The following is a 16334-nucleotide window of genomic DNA, read 5'->3' on the forward strand; positions in this document are numbered from 1 at the left end:
GCGGATCAGTCATGGACAGATCCGTTCAGATAATACAACCGTCTGCATCCGTTCAGAACAGATCCATTTGTATTATCTATAACATAGCCAAGACGGATTCCTCTTGAACATCATTGAAAGTCAATGGAGGACGGATCTGTCCTGGCACAGAATGTAAGTCAATGGGAGACGGATCCGTTTTCTATTGTGCCAGATTGTGTCAGTGAAAACTGATCCGTCCCCATTGACTTACATTCTGTGCCAGGACAGATCCGTTTTGCTCAGCGTTTTGGTGTCCGTCTCCAAAGCGGAATGGAGACTGATCGGAAGCAAACTGATGCATTCTGAGCGGATCCTGTTCCATTCAGAATGCTTTAGGGGAAAACTGATCCGTTTTGGACCGCTGAGCCCTGAACGGATCTCACAACAGAAAGCCAAAACGCGAGTGTGAAAGTAGACATATTATGTTTGTGGTCAAGGCTAAAATATGAACTTGGGCAGCGCGCCTGCCTGGAACCTAACCGGCTGGGATGTGCCTGGAGCCGGGTATGAGAGTAGCCTAAAAGGGGGCTACCCTAAGGAGGACCCTTGAAATGAAGGGAATGGGTGGGTGGGTGGGTCCAAGAACCGGAACGCCCACTGAGATGAGGTGAGTGGGGGTTTAAAAAGGCTCAAGCCCCTCCCACAAAGGCAGGCTGAACCTCACCCTTACCAACTTGTGGTCAAGGCTAAAATATGAACTTGGGCAGCGTGCCTGCCTGGAACCTAACCGGCTGGGGTGTGCCTGGAGCCGGGTATGAGAGTAGCCTAAAAGGGGGCAAAAATGACAACGATATAGTAAGGTGCAAGACTTTATTACCTTATAACACCAATGACCGAAACGCCTGCAAAATCTCCACCTGGGGGTTAGGTATGTATCTGGTGAAGCAAGATGACCGCCATCTCCCCATCTTTCGGATGACGTGGGCGGGGACCCCCCGCCGGGAAGCCGCAGAGACCGCTCCAATGCGGAAGGAATGACCGGATATAGCGCTTGAGTCTAATCCTAAGCCAGCAGCAACCGTGTGGATGTGGCTGATGAATTGCGCCGTGGTGAGAGCTCCCTTGAGATGGGGTAGCAGAGGGCTGTGAGGTGGCGCATCCCGGAGGGCGAGGATGAGCTGGTCAAACACCTGTACTGGGCACCATTCATTACCAGTGGAGAAAAACTGGACCTCCACCGGGGGGTCAGTTTGACTGGTTTTGGTGGTAATTATCTTCAGCGCGTAATGGTCAACATCCCGCACCAGCTGCTCTCTGTGCAGACTGCACAGTCCTGCCGTACTGCATGAGAACTCGCCTGGCCTAAGGAAGCCGTAAAAGGCTAAGTACATGGCCGCTTTAATGATTAAGCTGGAGAAGGGCCCAAAAGGAGCACCATCCAGTGCTGAAGACAATTTCCGGAACATCTCCCCCGTGACGCCCTGCCTGCGGGACGGGGGATTTGACCCACCCTTCTGGACCCCTCGCAAGGTGGCCTTGATTGCGTGCGCAGAAAAAATGGACCCACCCCCTGGGTTGCGGAGCATGGTGTGGTGTTGGACGCCCGCCAGGTACAACCTAATGGTGTTGTAGGATAGGTGTAACTGGTGGTGGCAATGGGCGATGAAGGCCATGATGTAAGGAATGTCCGCCAGGCCAGCCTGCGGGTTCAGACGTGAAAACTCCTGGAAAGTTCTCAGGCCTGAAAGATAGTTCCTGGCCGTGTTGGGGGCAAGGGACTGCTGCGCCAGGTGAACTGAAAGGCGGGGTGGGATATCTGAGCGGCTCAGCCTCCGGCATGACCTGGAAAAAGAGTTCGAAATTAAATCTAGACAGCGCGTCGGCTGCCACATTCTTCTCACCCGGGATGTGGCTACAATGCACGTGGAAGTTGTGTGACAGAGCCAGCCAAACCAGCTGGCGTAAAAGCGCCATGATCTTGGGGGACTTGGCCCTGCCTTTGGCCAAGATGTCAACCAAGGCCTGGTTATCTGTCACAAACATCACCGGCAAGTTAGCCCAGAGGTGACCCCAAGCTTGAGCAGCTGCCACGATGGGGTACAACTCCAACAGGGAGGAGGTGCGGATGGATTCAGCCTCTTCTAAGATGGTATTGGGCCAACGATCCGCTAGCCACTGGGAACCCCAAATGGCCGCGTAGCCGCAAGATGCAGCCGCGTCTGAAAAAATGGTCGGGCAGGAGGGAGACCAAGGTGACACGAAAAAGGAGACGCCGTTCCAACGGGACAGGAACAACTCCCACATGGCCAGGTCCGCCATGGCCTGGCCGTCCAACCGGATGATGCTGTCCTGCTCGGGTGCCGAGGGAAGAAGTTGAAGCAGCCTCGACACGAAGGTTCTTCCCTGGGGCATAATCCTGGAGGCAAAGTTGAGCCGCCCCAGAAGAGACTGCAACTCGACTCTAGTGAGGCACCCCGCGGCTGCCGCATGGGAAATGACCTCCCGACACTGAGTGAGCTTCTCTTATGGTAGGCTGGCCTGCAACAGAACCGAATCCAGGACGATGCCCAAGAATGAGACCCTCGTGGCAGGACCCTCAGTCTTTGCCTCAGCGATCGGAACAGCCAGACTGGCGAACATCCTGAGGAGGACGGTGAGAATGCCGGACCCGCCCTGCGGATCCTCGACAACTAGAAAGCCATCGAGGTAGTGGATGACCGACCGGAGGCCCCCGTGATGGATCAGGATCCAATGTAGCGCCTTGGCCAGCTGGTCGAATAACCATGGGCTACTCTTGGATCCAAACGTGAGCCTGTTGGCGAAAAAATACTGGCCAGCCCACTCAATGCCGTAGAATTGCCACAACTGCGGTAGGATGGGGAGGAGTTTAAACGCATCTGCGTCAACCTTTGCCAACCAAGCGCCCCTACCATGCATCAGGATGGCCTGAATTGCGTCGTCCACCGAGGAGTAACGCATGGAAAATTCTTCCGAGGGAATCAGGGAATTAAGGCTAGGAATACCGGACACATGGGGGGCGGACAGATCATAAATTAATCATTTTTTATTGGTGTTCTTCTTTGCCACTAAGCCGATGGGGTTGATACGCCAAGAGGAAAATGGGATGCGCTGGAACGGGCCTATGAGAAACCCCTTGGCTACCTCCGACTGGAGCAACTCGCTAGTTACTGGAGGGTCCAGGGTGGCGGACAGCAGATTCCTGCCCTCCCAGGGCACTTGCGGCAGAGTGATGAGCCCTGTGTGGAACCCCTGGCGGAAGCCTGCCAACAGGAACGCCACGAAATCCTGATCGTGGTGATTGCAAAGGAGTGCCGCCAAGAGGTCCACGTTGATGTCCGCTAGTCAGGAACCCTTGGAAGACTTTTTTGGGCAAGCGGACCGTGGGTGGGCCCTGAAAAACAGGGAGCAGACATGGAGTGACCTGCAGCTGGCATATGAGCACCCCCCTGAATTAAAGTTATTGCAGACCTGGCTCTTCCCTAAGTAGACAATAGGTCTGCCGAGCTTGTCCGTGGAGGGGTTGGATGGAAATGACCCGGAGGTCCCCGGGATGGCCCTATCCTGAGACGGGTGTGCGGTATTAGGGCACCATTCAGAGGAGTGGAAGATCGATTGACACGTCGCACAGTTGGGAGCCCTGAGGCCAGCGAAGTGATGGCAAAAGAGCTCCGTGTCACTCAAGGACCAGCTGGTGACATACTGGAACTGGGCCAGAGCTGCCGCCGCCTTAGCTGCAAAGGAACGGTGGTAGTCATAGAAGGCCGACCCACCATACTTGTGCCCTAGGTCAGTGACCAGGTACAAATAGCTGTCCAGCTCCTCTCTCCTTTCCGGCTGCGCGGTGCAGACGATGTCCCTGAAGAGGCTGAAAGCCAGGACAAATTCCGGGATTGTCAACTTGCGGTTGAGCCGTGAGTCTTTGGCCCGTAGAACCACGGACACATCGCCACAGTTGATGACCCGATTCTCGGGTACATCTTGAGCGGCAACGAGGATCGATGCCAGATTGACATCTTTCCCTGCCAGAATGTCTCTCTTGAGGTTATCGGGAATGAAGTGAGAGGGGGACACATGGGGAATGGGTCTTGGTGTACCTGTAGCCAGCCAACCCGATGTGGATGGAGCCATCAGCGGGACGGGAGTCGGGGGTGTCACGGGTGGCCGGGATTTGAGCTCTGAAACCCTTGCCCGAACATCTGCCACCGAGTCTACCAGGGAATTTAGGGTCGACTGCAGCTGTACCAGGGACAACTGGATGGTCGACGCCTCCTGCTGCACCGCCGCAGCGCTGGGGCTGGTCATGAGCAGTTTGTACAGCTCTGCCTTCCTTGCGGTGGCCGGGTGCGGAATGCCTCTTCGGTTTAGCTCAGCCAACAGCTTCGGGATGGTCCAGCTCCGAAGGGATGAGGGACCCGCCTGGCTTGACATGATCGAGCCGGAGATGGACAGGCCGTCCTCCATATCTGAGGCCCGAGACATGGCAGAGCAACTAAAAGAAAAAAAGGCATGACAAAATAAAGGGAAATGATGTAATGGAATTCGGATTGGTGCACGATAGAGAAACACGTACCGGTAATAGAATTCGCGGGATGGTTCAGTCGAACCTGGCCTAACCGAACAGACGAAGGCATAATTAAAGCGGGAACCTGACCTGACTGGCCCTGAGGTGGCGCCAGTGCGAACTTACCTGAACAGGACCGAAAGGAACGGAGAAATAGGAACAAACTCCTGTAAATAAAGCAATAGGCGAAAAACATTTGAAAGCGCAGAGGAAATGGGTGCCCTCCAACCTGCGGAACCAGGCGAACTGGCCAGGCTGGCGCGCACCCTAAGGCCAAGTAACCATCCGAGCGCATCGGACCGGACACCTGACCGAAGAGAGCCGCCTGAGCGTACCAGGCGGTTGACAGGAGCGAAGGCGCGTAGCCATGAGATAGAGGCTGCGCGTAGCAGCGGTCCGCGAAGGGCAGTGGTAAGACATGAACCTAGGAGTTTACGGAAAGCAAGAACGACCAGGGGAGCAGCCGAAGGATGGCCCCTTAGAAGATTTGAAATAAATCGAAGGACAGGTGAGTGAACCCGTGTGTTAGAGACGAAAAAACATGAAGACTCGGGCGTACCAGGAGTGTACCGTGCACTGGGCGTACCAGGGAAGAAGGAGGCGCCACCAAACCGTGACCGGACACCCAACCGTGCCCAGCAGACAAAAGACCTAGTAACATGAAGACAACGACGGCCTGGGCGAACCAGGAAGACCAGCCAACCCTGGGCGTGACCAGGTGCCAGAGGTGCGAGGGAGCAGGGCTAGTCCTATGTAGGATACCCATCCTTGTATTTTGAAAAAGGCGTACCCTGGCGCGGTGACGCCAGGGGAATTTATTTATTTATTTATTTATTTTTGGTGATATTGCGGGTTTATAAATTTTTAAATATATTTATTTATTTATTTATTTTTTTATGACGGCTTTATATTTATTTTCTATATGGCGGTTTTAATTACCTCTAATTTTCCCTATATGGCGGTTTTATATTTAATTTATTTTCTATATGGCGTTTTGTGTGCCAGGACCGTGTAGTCATCTGGAGAACCAAACCTCCTCCCCCCCCCCCTTTCCCTTGTCCGGGCTGGCTGCCCGAGAGTCCGCGCTCCGCGTGGAACGCAAGCTGACATTGCAGCCAGGGAGACCGGCCAGGGGAGCCGGTGACGTAACTGCCCGCGCCGGAAGACGAGTGCGTTCCACCCTGGAACGCACGCTTCCGTGCGCTGGTTTCTAGGCAGAAGGTGCCGACTCGTGCTCCAGCCTCCCCCCAAGAACACCCCCCCATGAACGGGGAGATGCCCTGGTGCGCACACTCATCCTAGGGCCGCCCGCCGCCGGAAGCCTGGAGAGCGGCCGGGGACCGGCACCAGGAAGTGCGTGCGTTCCACCCTGGAACGCATGCCTCCGTGCGCCGTTGCTTGGGGAAGAGGTGAGCAGGCCAGAAAAGTGTGGCAGTGCAAACACATGCATTTGAATCCCTTCTGTTTGCTGTAGAATGACTGTGCCTCACAGTTAGGCTTAGGTCACACTTCACTCAGGCTACTTTCACATCAGCGTTTTCCTTTACGCTATTGAGATCTGTCATAGGATCTCAAAAGTGGAGGAAAATGCTTCAGTTTTGCCCCCATTCATTGTCAATGGGGACAAAGTGAATTAAACGGAACAAAGTGCACCAGAATGCATTCTGCTCCATTTCGTTGCGTTCCCATGATGCACAAAAAAGGGCTGCAAGCAGCGTTTTTGAGTGCGTCATGGGATACTGATCAAGATGGATCCATCATGAAACACAATGTAAGTCAATGGTGATGGATCCTTTTTTTCAGACATGAAAAAAACAGATCCGTCGCTCATTGACTTACAATGGATTTAGTGACGGATCTAGTTCATTTGGGATATAATACAACCAGATCAGATCTGAATGGATTAAAATTGTTGTGTTACATACTGGTTGCACAGATCCAGCAAAAACGCAGGTGTGAAAGTAGCCTATTTTGGTCAGTTATTGTCAGCCCAAAGCAGATGCAGGTCAAACCACAGAACAGGTGCAGATCTATTTATGATACCGAATCCGAGAGTAAGCTTGGCTGTCACGAACCAGCGGGTGTGAACCCACTGTGCCACGTGTCCTACCTTCTCTAAGGGTGTTGTCTAAGTGAACCCCTCGATCTTCACAGTACCCCTGATGGTGGGGATAGACTTCCCCGAGGGGAACACCAGGCCACTACCTCTTGAGGAGGATAGGCACACGAGGCAGCTGGTCCAGGCAGACCAGAAAAAGGTATCAGAGGTACAGGTGTTGTCAGCAGGCTGAGTAGTAACCAGGAGCAACAGTGCAGGACCAAAGGATGAGGCAGAGGTGAAGTCAGACAGGCAATAGGTCAGGGCAGGCAGCACAGGTACAGGTCAGGCAAGCAGGCAGGGATCAAATTAGGAAGGAATTAGGAATACGCAGAGAGAGAGGCAGATGTAATTTATATGTCACTTCGTTGATCCTCCTCAATATTTCAAAGGGTCCAGGGAACCAAGGAGCAAACTTGAAACTGGGAACCCTTAAGCGGATGTTTTTAGAAGCGAGCCATACCTTATCTCCAGACGAGAACTGAGGCGATTTTCTTCTTCTCTTGTCTGCATTCGCTTTCATGCAAGTCACTGCTGATGCAGTCCTTGGTGTCACCCCAAATCTTCAAAAAATCCTTACAAGAGGAATCTGCAGCTGGTACCCCAGAAGATGTAGGAACAGGGAGAGGAGTATGAGGGTGTTGTCCATAAATTACAAAGAACGGAGAGGATCCAGTAGACTCACTAGAGTGGCTGTTATAGGAGAATTCAGCCCAAGGTAGCAATTGTACCCAGTTGTCGTGTTGGGCTGAAACAAAATGCAGGAGATAGTTCTCTAATATTTGATTGACCCGCTCTACTTGCTCGTTGGTCTGGGGATGATAACCGGAAGAGAAGTTCAGCTCAATTTCAAGCAGCCGGCAAAGAGCTCTCCAGAGCTTAGAGGTAAACTGGACTCCGCTATCGTAAACAATATGCCACGGTAGACCATGCAAGCAGAATATGTGTCTCACAAACAGTTTAGCAAGCTCAGCAGCCGAGGGTAGTCCAGCCAAAGCAACGAAGTGCGTCATCTTGGAGAAGCGGTCCACGACCACCCAGATACGTAGCTGTACACCCGGCAGAAGAGGGCAGATCGGTAGCAAAGTTCATGGCAATGTGTTGCCATGGGGCATCAGGAACAGGAAGAGGTAACACAGCCCGAGTGGTTTGGTCCAAGAGACTATTCTGAGCACAGAGGGTGCAAGCAGACACATAACACACCTTAGCCGGTGTGGGCCACCAGTAGTGGCGAGACAAAAGTTCTGTGGTCTTGCGGATCCCTGGGTGACGTAGCCAGTTTGGAGCTGTGCCCCCAAGCTAGAATACATTTTCATGGTAGATGGCACGAATGTCTTCCCAGGAGGGATGTCTTTTACCAGGACAGGAACCACTGTGATCAAGCGAGCAGGATGTACAATGTACTGGGGCTCCTCCTGCTGGTCGGAAAAGTCAAATGACCGAGACATAGCATCCACCTTGATGTTCTTCTTGGCCGAGCCAAAGTGAAGCTCAAAATCAAAATGGGAGAAGAAGAGTGCCCATCTGGCTTGGCGAGGGTTCAGACGTTGGGCCGTCTGCAGATATGTGCAGGTTCTTGTGGTCGGTAAAGATTATCACTGGATGCTGAGCCCCCTCCAATAGATAACGCTACTCCTCCAAGGCAAGTTTTATGGCCAAAAGCTCTCTGTCTCCTATACAGTAATTACTCTCAGCAGGGGAGAAGAGCTTGGAGGAGAATCCACATGTAAACATCTTGCCCTTGGAACTGTTCTGTAGAAAAACAGCACCGGTTCCTATGGCGGGAGACATCGGGGTGACGCAGAACAGGTGCAGAAGCAAAGGACCTCTTTAATTGGATGAAGGCGGCCTCCGCCTCAGGAGTCCAGTCTTTGGCATTCACCCCTTTCTTAGTAAGAGCGGAGATCGGAAATGTAAGAGATGAAAAATTTGGGATGAACCGACGATAGAAATGAGCAAATCCGAGGAAGCGCTGTATAGCATGAAGACCCTGTGGGCGGGGCCAGTCCATTACTGCATTTCTATTTTTCAGGATCCATCTGCAACCCGGCATCCGAGATGATGTATCCGAGGAACGATATGGTAGATTTTTCAAAGATGCATTTCTTGAGTTTGACATAAAGTCGATTCTCACTCAGCCGCTGTAAAACTAAACTTACATGCTTCCAGTGAGTGGTCAAATCTGGAGAGTAGATCAGTATTTCATCTAGGTACACTATCATGCAGACATAGAGCATGTCCTGGAAAATATAATTTACCAACTCCTGGAACATCACGGGAGCATTGCACAGACTGAAGGGCATGACGAGATACTCCTAGTGTCCATCACGAGTGTTAAAAGCAGTCTTCCACTCATTGTCTTTTTGAATGCAGATAAGGTTGTATGTGCCATGCAGGTCAAATTTTGTGAAGGCCTTAGTTCCCCGGATCCTGTTAAAGAGTTCGGAGAAGTGTTAGCATACAAGGTTTGTATTGTATAAGCAACAACCACTGTATGTCATTGCTATATGCCTAGTATATTGTATGGTCACTAGATGGCAGTGTTGCATTTGTGTAACTTCCTGTTTTTCTATCCTTCAATAAAACAGTTAGTGCTCGTGCAGTTACCGAGCAGAGGTCAGTTAAACCTGAAAGACTGTCTGCCTGTTCTTTGTTTAGCCTCAGAAAGTATTTCTAACAGGTTATGGGCCCAGGACATGCTACAGAAGCCCTGTATATAACACAGATTACCTCTGGATAAAACCAGATACAGTGAGCTAAAGCAATTGAGTGCAGGAGACATCAACAGAAAGGCAAACAGCAGAAATGGCTGCCACCATCCCCTCAGCAACGTTTTCCATCGCAAATCTGACAAATCAGAACTACCAATCCTGGAAATTTAAGATGAAAATGCTGCTTATAAGAGAAGGTACGTGGAAATGTATAAATGAAGCCAGACCTGTACAGCCCACAGAAGAGTGGTTAGACAGAGATCAGAAAGCTCAGAGCACAATCTCTCTGTGCATAGACGATGATCAAATCATACATATATGTAACTGTCAAACTGCTAAAGACATGTGGGAAGGATTACAAAAAGTGCATGAAAGAGTTAATCTCAGCAATAAACTGTATTTAATCAGAAAGCTGTATCAGACTAAGCTACAGAAAGACCAAGACATGCAGGACTACATAAGACAGACCTTAGAAATGGTGGAGAGACTGAGAGGGATTGGAGAAGATATAAAAGATTTCCATGTTGCAGCGTTATTGTTAAGTGGACTTCCTGAAAGTTATGAGAGACTTGTCACAGCACTGGATGCACGTCCAGATGATGAACTGACACTGGAATATGTTAAAGGCAAGCTTGTGGATGAATACAAGCGCAAAACAGAAAGCAGGAGTAATGCAAGTGTGTGTTCAGAGACTGCTTTACAGATGAAATACAAAAATAAAAGCAGTAATGTGCAGCTAGAAAAGTGGGAATGCTTTGTGTGCAAAAAGCCAGGACACCTAAAGGCAGATTGTAGAATCTGGAAAGCTAGAATGCAAAAACAAAGTGGATTGCAACAAGCTAGGAATGTCCTAGAAACAAAGGAGTGTGCATTCGGATCCAAAAATGGTGTCACCTCTGTGCAAGCGTGGTGTGTGGACTCAGGTGCTACAAGCCACATGACAAATGACCGATAAGGACTCAGGTGCTACAAGCCACATGACAAATGACCGATAAGGACTCAGGTGCTACAAGCCACATGACAAATGACCGACATTTCTTCACTCAGCTAGATGAAAGCAGAACAGAAAGGATAACTACAGCTAATTGACAACTCATGAAATCAGTGGGAATAGGAGATGGTTTTCTATACTGTCCTATCTCTCCAGATATCACTAGAAAGATCCAGGTGAGGAATGTTCTGTATGTGCCAGATCTTGACAGCAACCTTTTGTCAGTAAAGAAACTCACTAACCAAGGCAATGTAGTCACATTTCAGGGTGACAGTTGTATCATCACAAAAGGGGATTGCTTGCTTGCAAAGGCTAAAATCAGAGATGAACTATATCAGCTGAACTGCAGTGAAATGGTTAAAACAGCCAAAGAGGATAAACATTCAAACTGCATCCACACTTGGCACAGACGATTCGGGCACAGAAATTCTAATGCAATAAAGAAAATAGTTGAGAATAACTATGCAAGTGGTATTAAGATGAATCCATGTGATCAAACAATGATCTGCACCAGCTGTATGAAAGGAAACATGACTAGGACATCTTTTCCCAAGCAGACCAGCAGCAAAACTCAAAAACCTCTGGACTTAATACATTCAGATCTTTGTGGTCCAATGAAAACTATAACTCCAGGAAAGAAAAAGTACTTCCTGACCTTTATTGATGATTACTCCAGATATACCACAGTATTTCTACTTTACAATAAGGATGAAGTGCCAGAGAAATTAGAAGAGTATCTCGCCCAAGTAAGTAATAAATTTGGCAGGATGCCCAGAGTACTACGAACAGATAATGGCTCAGAATATACAAGTGGTAAAACACAAGTCATCCTCAGGAAACATGGAATAATGTTCCAAACAACTGTTCCATATAACCCAGAGCAAAATGGAGTTGCAGAGAGAATGAACCGCACACTGTGTGGAAGTGAGAGGAGCATGCTATGTGATGCCGATCTGCCAACGACATACTGGGGAGAAGCCATCATGACTGCATGTTATCTTCAAAATCGATTGCCAGGGAAAACAACAACAAAAACTCCATATGAACTGTGGAACAAAAAGAAACCAGATTTAAGACACATCAGAATTTTTGGAAGTAAAGCCTATGTACACATTCCAAAAGAAAAACGTACAAAATGGGATGTGCAAAAGAAGGAGTACTTGTGGGTTACAGTGAAACTCAAAAAGGATACAGGATTTTACATCGAGACACAAACAAGGTAACAGTCAGCAGAAGTGTGATTATTGATGAAAGTTCTATGTGTTTAAAGTTTGAACAACTGACACAAACTATTAAAACTGAAAAAGAATCAACATCAGTCACTCAAGAAGATAAGGAAAGTGACACAGAAATAGAAATTACTGAAGAAAAATCAAAAGCTGAAACTGAACCAGAGATACCTTCAGTAAGAAGATCAACCAGAACCAATAAAGGTGTTCCAGCTGAACGTCTATCTTACATAGCTCGCAGAGCCTTCAAACTGAACCAGAGATAGCTTCAGTCAGAAGATCAACCAGAACCAATAAAGGTGTTCCAGCTGAACGTCCATCTTACATAGCTCGCAGAGCCGTTCAAACTGAACCAGAGATACCTTCAGTCAGAAGATCAACCAGAACCAATAAAGGTGTTCCAGCTGAACGTCCATCTTACATAGCTCGCAGAGCCGTTCAAACTGAACCAGAGATACCTTCAGTAAGAAGATCAACCAGAACCAATAAAGGTGTTCCAGCTGAACGTCTATCTTACATAGCTCGCAGAGCCGTTCAAACTGAACCAGAGATACCTTCAGTCAGAAGATCAACCAGAACCAATAAAGGTGTTCCAGCTGAACGTCTATCTTACATAGCTCGCAGAGCCGTTCAAACTGAACCAGAGATACCTTCAGTAAGAAGATCAACCAGAACCAATAAAGGTGTTCCAGCTGAACGTTTATCTTACATAGCTCGCAGAGCCGTTCAAACTGAACCAGGTTCATGGAAAGAGATGCAGAAACTGCCAATGCATGAGAAACAAATGTGGAATAAAGCCGCTGATGAAGAAATGACATCACTCAATGATCTCCAGACATGGACACTTTCAGAGCTCCCTCACGGTAAACATGCCATAGGATGTAAATGGGTTTTTAAAACCAAATGTAACTCTGAAGGGAAAGTCTGTCGGTACAAGGCAAGGCTGGTTGCTAAAGGTTACTCACAGAAGTTCGGTGAGGACTATGATGCTACTTTTGCTCCAGTTGCTAAACAAAGTACCTTCAGAACACTTATGACGGTGGCTGCCATGCGTACAATGATTGTGAAACATCACAATATTAAGACAGCTTTTCTTAATGGTGATATTGAAGAAGAAATTTACATGTCTCAGCCAGAAGGATATGTGAAAAAGGGACAAGAGCACCTTGTCTGCAAGTTGGAAAAATCCCTTTACGGCCTTAAACAATCAGCTCGAGTATGGAACTTGAAGATTAATCAAGTTTTACTAAATGAAGGATTTACAAGAAGCAAAGCTGATCCGTGCCTATACACTAAACAAGTAGACGCTGAATGGATGTACCTGCTAATTTATGTGGATGACCTGATCATTGCTCACAAAAACAGCAATAAAATTGCAAAGTTAACAGGAATACTCAATAATCACTTTGAAACTAAAGACCTAGGTGAAGTAACATATTATCTTGGAATTGACATCCAGCGTGAGAAAGATGGAAGTTTCCTGTTCAACCAGAGTGCAAAAATTGAATCTATTCTACAGCAATTCAACATGACAGAGGCCAAAGGAACAAGCACACCTATGGATACAGCCTATCCAAAGTTAGAAGGAGAAGATGATCTTCTCACATCTAATGAACAGTACAGACAAGCAGTGGGGGCACTTCTTTACATTGCAACCACTACACGTCCAGATATTGCAGCTGCCATGTCTCTTCTATGCAGGCGAGTTGATAAACCACGTCAAAGAGATTGGAATGCAATTAAAAGAGTTATGAGATATCTGAAACAGACAAAAGACTTAAGTTTGAAACTGTCAGCAAGTGGTGACTTAAACCTCATGGGATATGTGGACTCCGATTGGGCAGGTGACCACAGCACACGCAAATCCACAAGTGGTTACTTATTAAAATTAGGAAACAGTCCTATATCTTGGTCCAGCAAGAAACAGATGTCGGTGGCATTGTCTTCTACAGAAGCTGAATACATATCTGCAGCTTATGCCAGTCAAGAAATTGTGTGGTTACAGCAATTACTCAAGGATCTTGGGGAAGCAACATCAGAACCTACCGTCTTATTTGAGGACAATCAGGCTTGCATTAAGCTTGCAACAAGTGAGAAGATCAGTGCAAGAACTAAGCACATCGACGTCAGACATCATTACATTCATGACTTAGTTGATCAGAAAGTGATTGTACTTGTGTATTGTGAGTCTGAAAAAATGATTGCTGATGCTCTGACAAAGCCACTCGCTAGAAACAGATTTGAGGATCTTAGATCAGAAATGGGACTGACATAGATAGTAGTTGTTGAGTGGGGGTGTTAGCATACAAGGTTTGTATTGTATAAGCAACAACCACTGTATGTCATTGCTATATGCCTGGTATATTGTATGGTCACTAGATGGCAGTTTGTGTAACTTCCTGTTTGTCAGTTGTTCAATAAGGTTCAGTTAGTGCTCGTGCAGTTACCGAGCCGAGGTCAGTTAGACCTGAAAGACTGTCTGCCTGTTCTTTGTTTAGCTTCAGAAAGTATTTCTAACAAGAAGAGGGTATCGAATCCTGACTGTGACCTTATTCAGACCTCGATAGTCGATACAAGGCCGTAAGGATCCATATTTTTTCTGCACAAAGAAGAACCTGGCACCAGCTTGTGAAGTAGATTTCTGGATACTATATGGGGCAGTGTGGGGGAAATTACTATATGGGGACAGTGTGGGGGAAATTACTATATGGGGCAGTGTGGGGGAAATTACTATATGGGGGCAGTGTGGGGGAAATTACTATATGGGGCAGTGTGGGGGAAATTACTATATGGGGACAGTGTGGGGGAAATTACTATATGGGGCAGTGTGGGGGAAATTACTATATGGGGCAGTGTGGGCGAAATTACTATATGGGGACAGTGTGGGGGAAATTACTATATGGGGCAGTGTGGGGGAAATTACTATATGGGGCAGTGTGGGGGAAATTACTATATGGGGACAGTGTGGGGGAAATTACTATATGGGGCAGTGTGGGGGAAATTACTATATGGGGCAGTGTGGGGGAAATTACTATATGGGGCAGTGTGGAGGAAATTACTATATGGGGCAGTGTGGAGGAAATTACTATGTGGAGCAGTGTGGGGGAAATTACTATATGGGGCAGTGTGGAGGAAATTACTATATGGGGTAGTGTGGGGGAAATTACTATATGGGGCAGTGTGGGGGAAATTACTATATGGGGCAGTGTGGGGGAAATTACTATATGGGGGCAGAGTGGGGGAAATTACTATATGGAGCAGTGTGGGGGAAATTACTATATGGGGCAGTGTGGAGGAAATTACTATATGGGGTAGTGTGGGGGAAATTACTATATGGGGCAGTGTGGGGGAAATTACTATATGGGGCAGTGTGGGGGAAATTACTATATGGGGCAGTGTGGGGGAAATTACTATATGGGGACAGTGTGGGGGAAATTACTATATGGGGCAGTGTGGGGGAAATTACTATATGGGGCAGTGTAGGGAAATTACTATATGGGGGCAGTGTGGGGGACATTACTATATGGGGCAGTGTGGGGGAAATTACTATATGGGGCAGTGTGGGGGAAATTACTATATGGGGCCGTGTGGGGGAAATTACTATATGGGGGCAGTGTGGGGGAAATTACTATATGGGGCAGTGTGGGGGAAATTACTATGTGGGGCAGTGTGGGGGAAATTACTATATGGAGGCAGTGTGGGGGAAATTACTATATGGGGGCAGTGTGGGGGAAATTACTATATGGGGGCAGTGTGGAGGAAATTACTATATGGGGGCAGTGTGGGGGAAATTACTATATGGAGCAGTGTGGGGGAAATTACTATATGGGGGGAGTGTGGGGGAAATTACTATATGGGGCAGTGTGGGGGAAATTACTATATGGGGGGAGTGTGGGGGAAATTACTATATGGGGCAGTGTGGGGGAAATTACTATATGGGGCAGTGTGGGGGCAAATTACTGTATGGGGCAGTGTGGGGGAAATTACTATATGGGGGCAGTGTGGGGGAAATTACTATATGGGGCAGTGTGGGGGAAATTACTATATGGGGCAGTGTGGGGGAAATTACTATATGGGAAAGTGTGGGGGAAATTACTATATGGGGCAGTGTGGGGGGAATTACTACATGGGGCAGTGTGGGGGAAATTATTATATGGGGGAAGTGTGGGGGAAATTACTATATGGGGCAGTGTGGGGGGAATTACTATATGGGGCAGTGTGGGGGAAATTACTATATGGGGACAGTGTGGGGGAAATTACTATATGGGGCAGTGTGGGGGAAATTACTATATGGGGCAGTGTGGGGGAATTACTACATGGGGCAGTGTGAGGGAAATTACTATATGGGAAAGTGTGGGGGAAATTACTATATGGAGCAGTGTGGGGGAAATTACTATATGGGGCAGTGTGGGGGAAATTACTATATGGGGGAAGTGTGGGGGAAATTACTATATGGCAAAGTGTGGGGGAAATTACTATATGGGGGTAGTGTGGGGGAAATTACTATATGGCAAAGTGTGGGGGAAATTACTATATGGGGCAGTGTGGGGGAAATTACTATATGGGGCAGTGTGGGGGAAACTACTATATGGGGCAGTGTGGGGGAAATTACTATATGGGGCAGTGTGGGGGAAATTACTATATGGGGCAGTGTAGGGGTAATTACTATATGGGGCAGTGTGGGGGAAATTACTATATGGGGCAGTGTGGGGGAAATTACTATATGGGAAAGTGTGGGGGAAATTACTACATGGAGCAGTGT

The sequence above is a fragment of the Bufo bufo genome, chromosome 7, assembly GCF_905171765.1.
Source record: "Bufo bufo chromosome 7, aBufBuf1.1, whole genome shotgun sequence".
Lineage (NCBI taxonomy): Eukaryota > Metazoa > Chordata > Amphibia > Anura > Bufonidae > Bufo > Bufo bufo.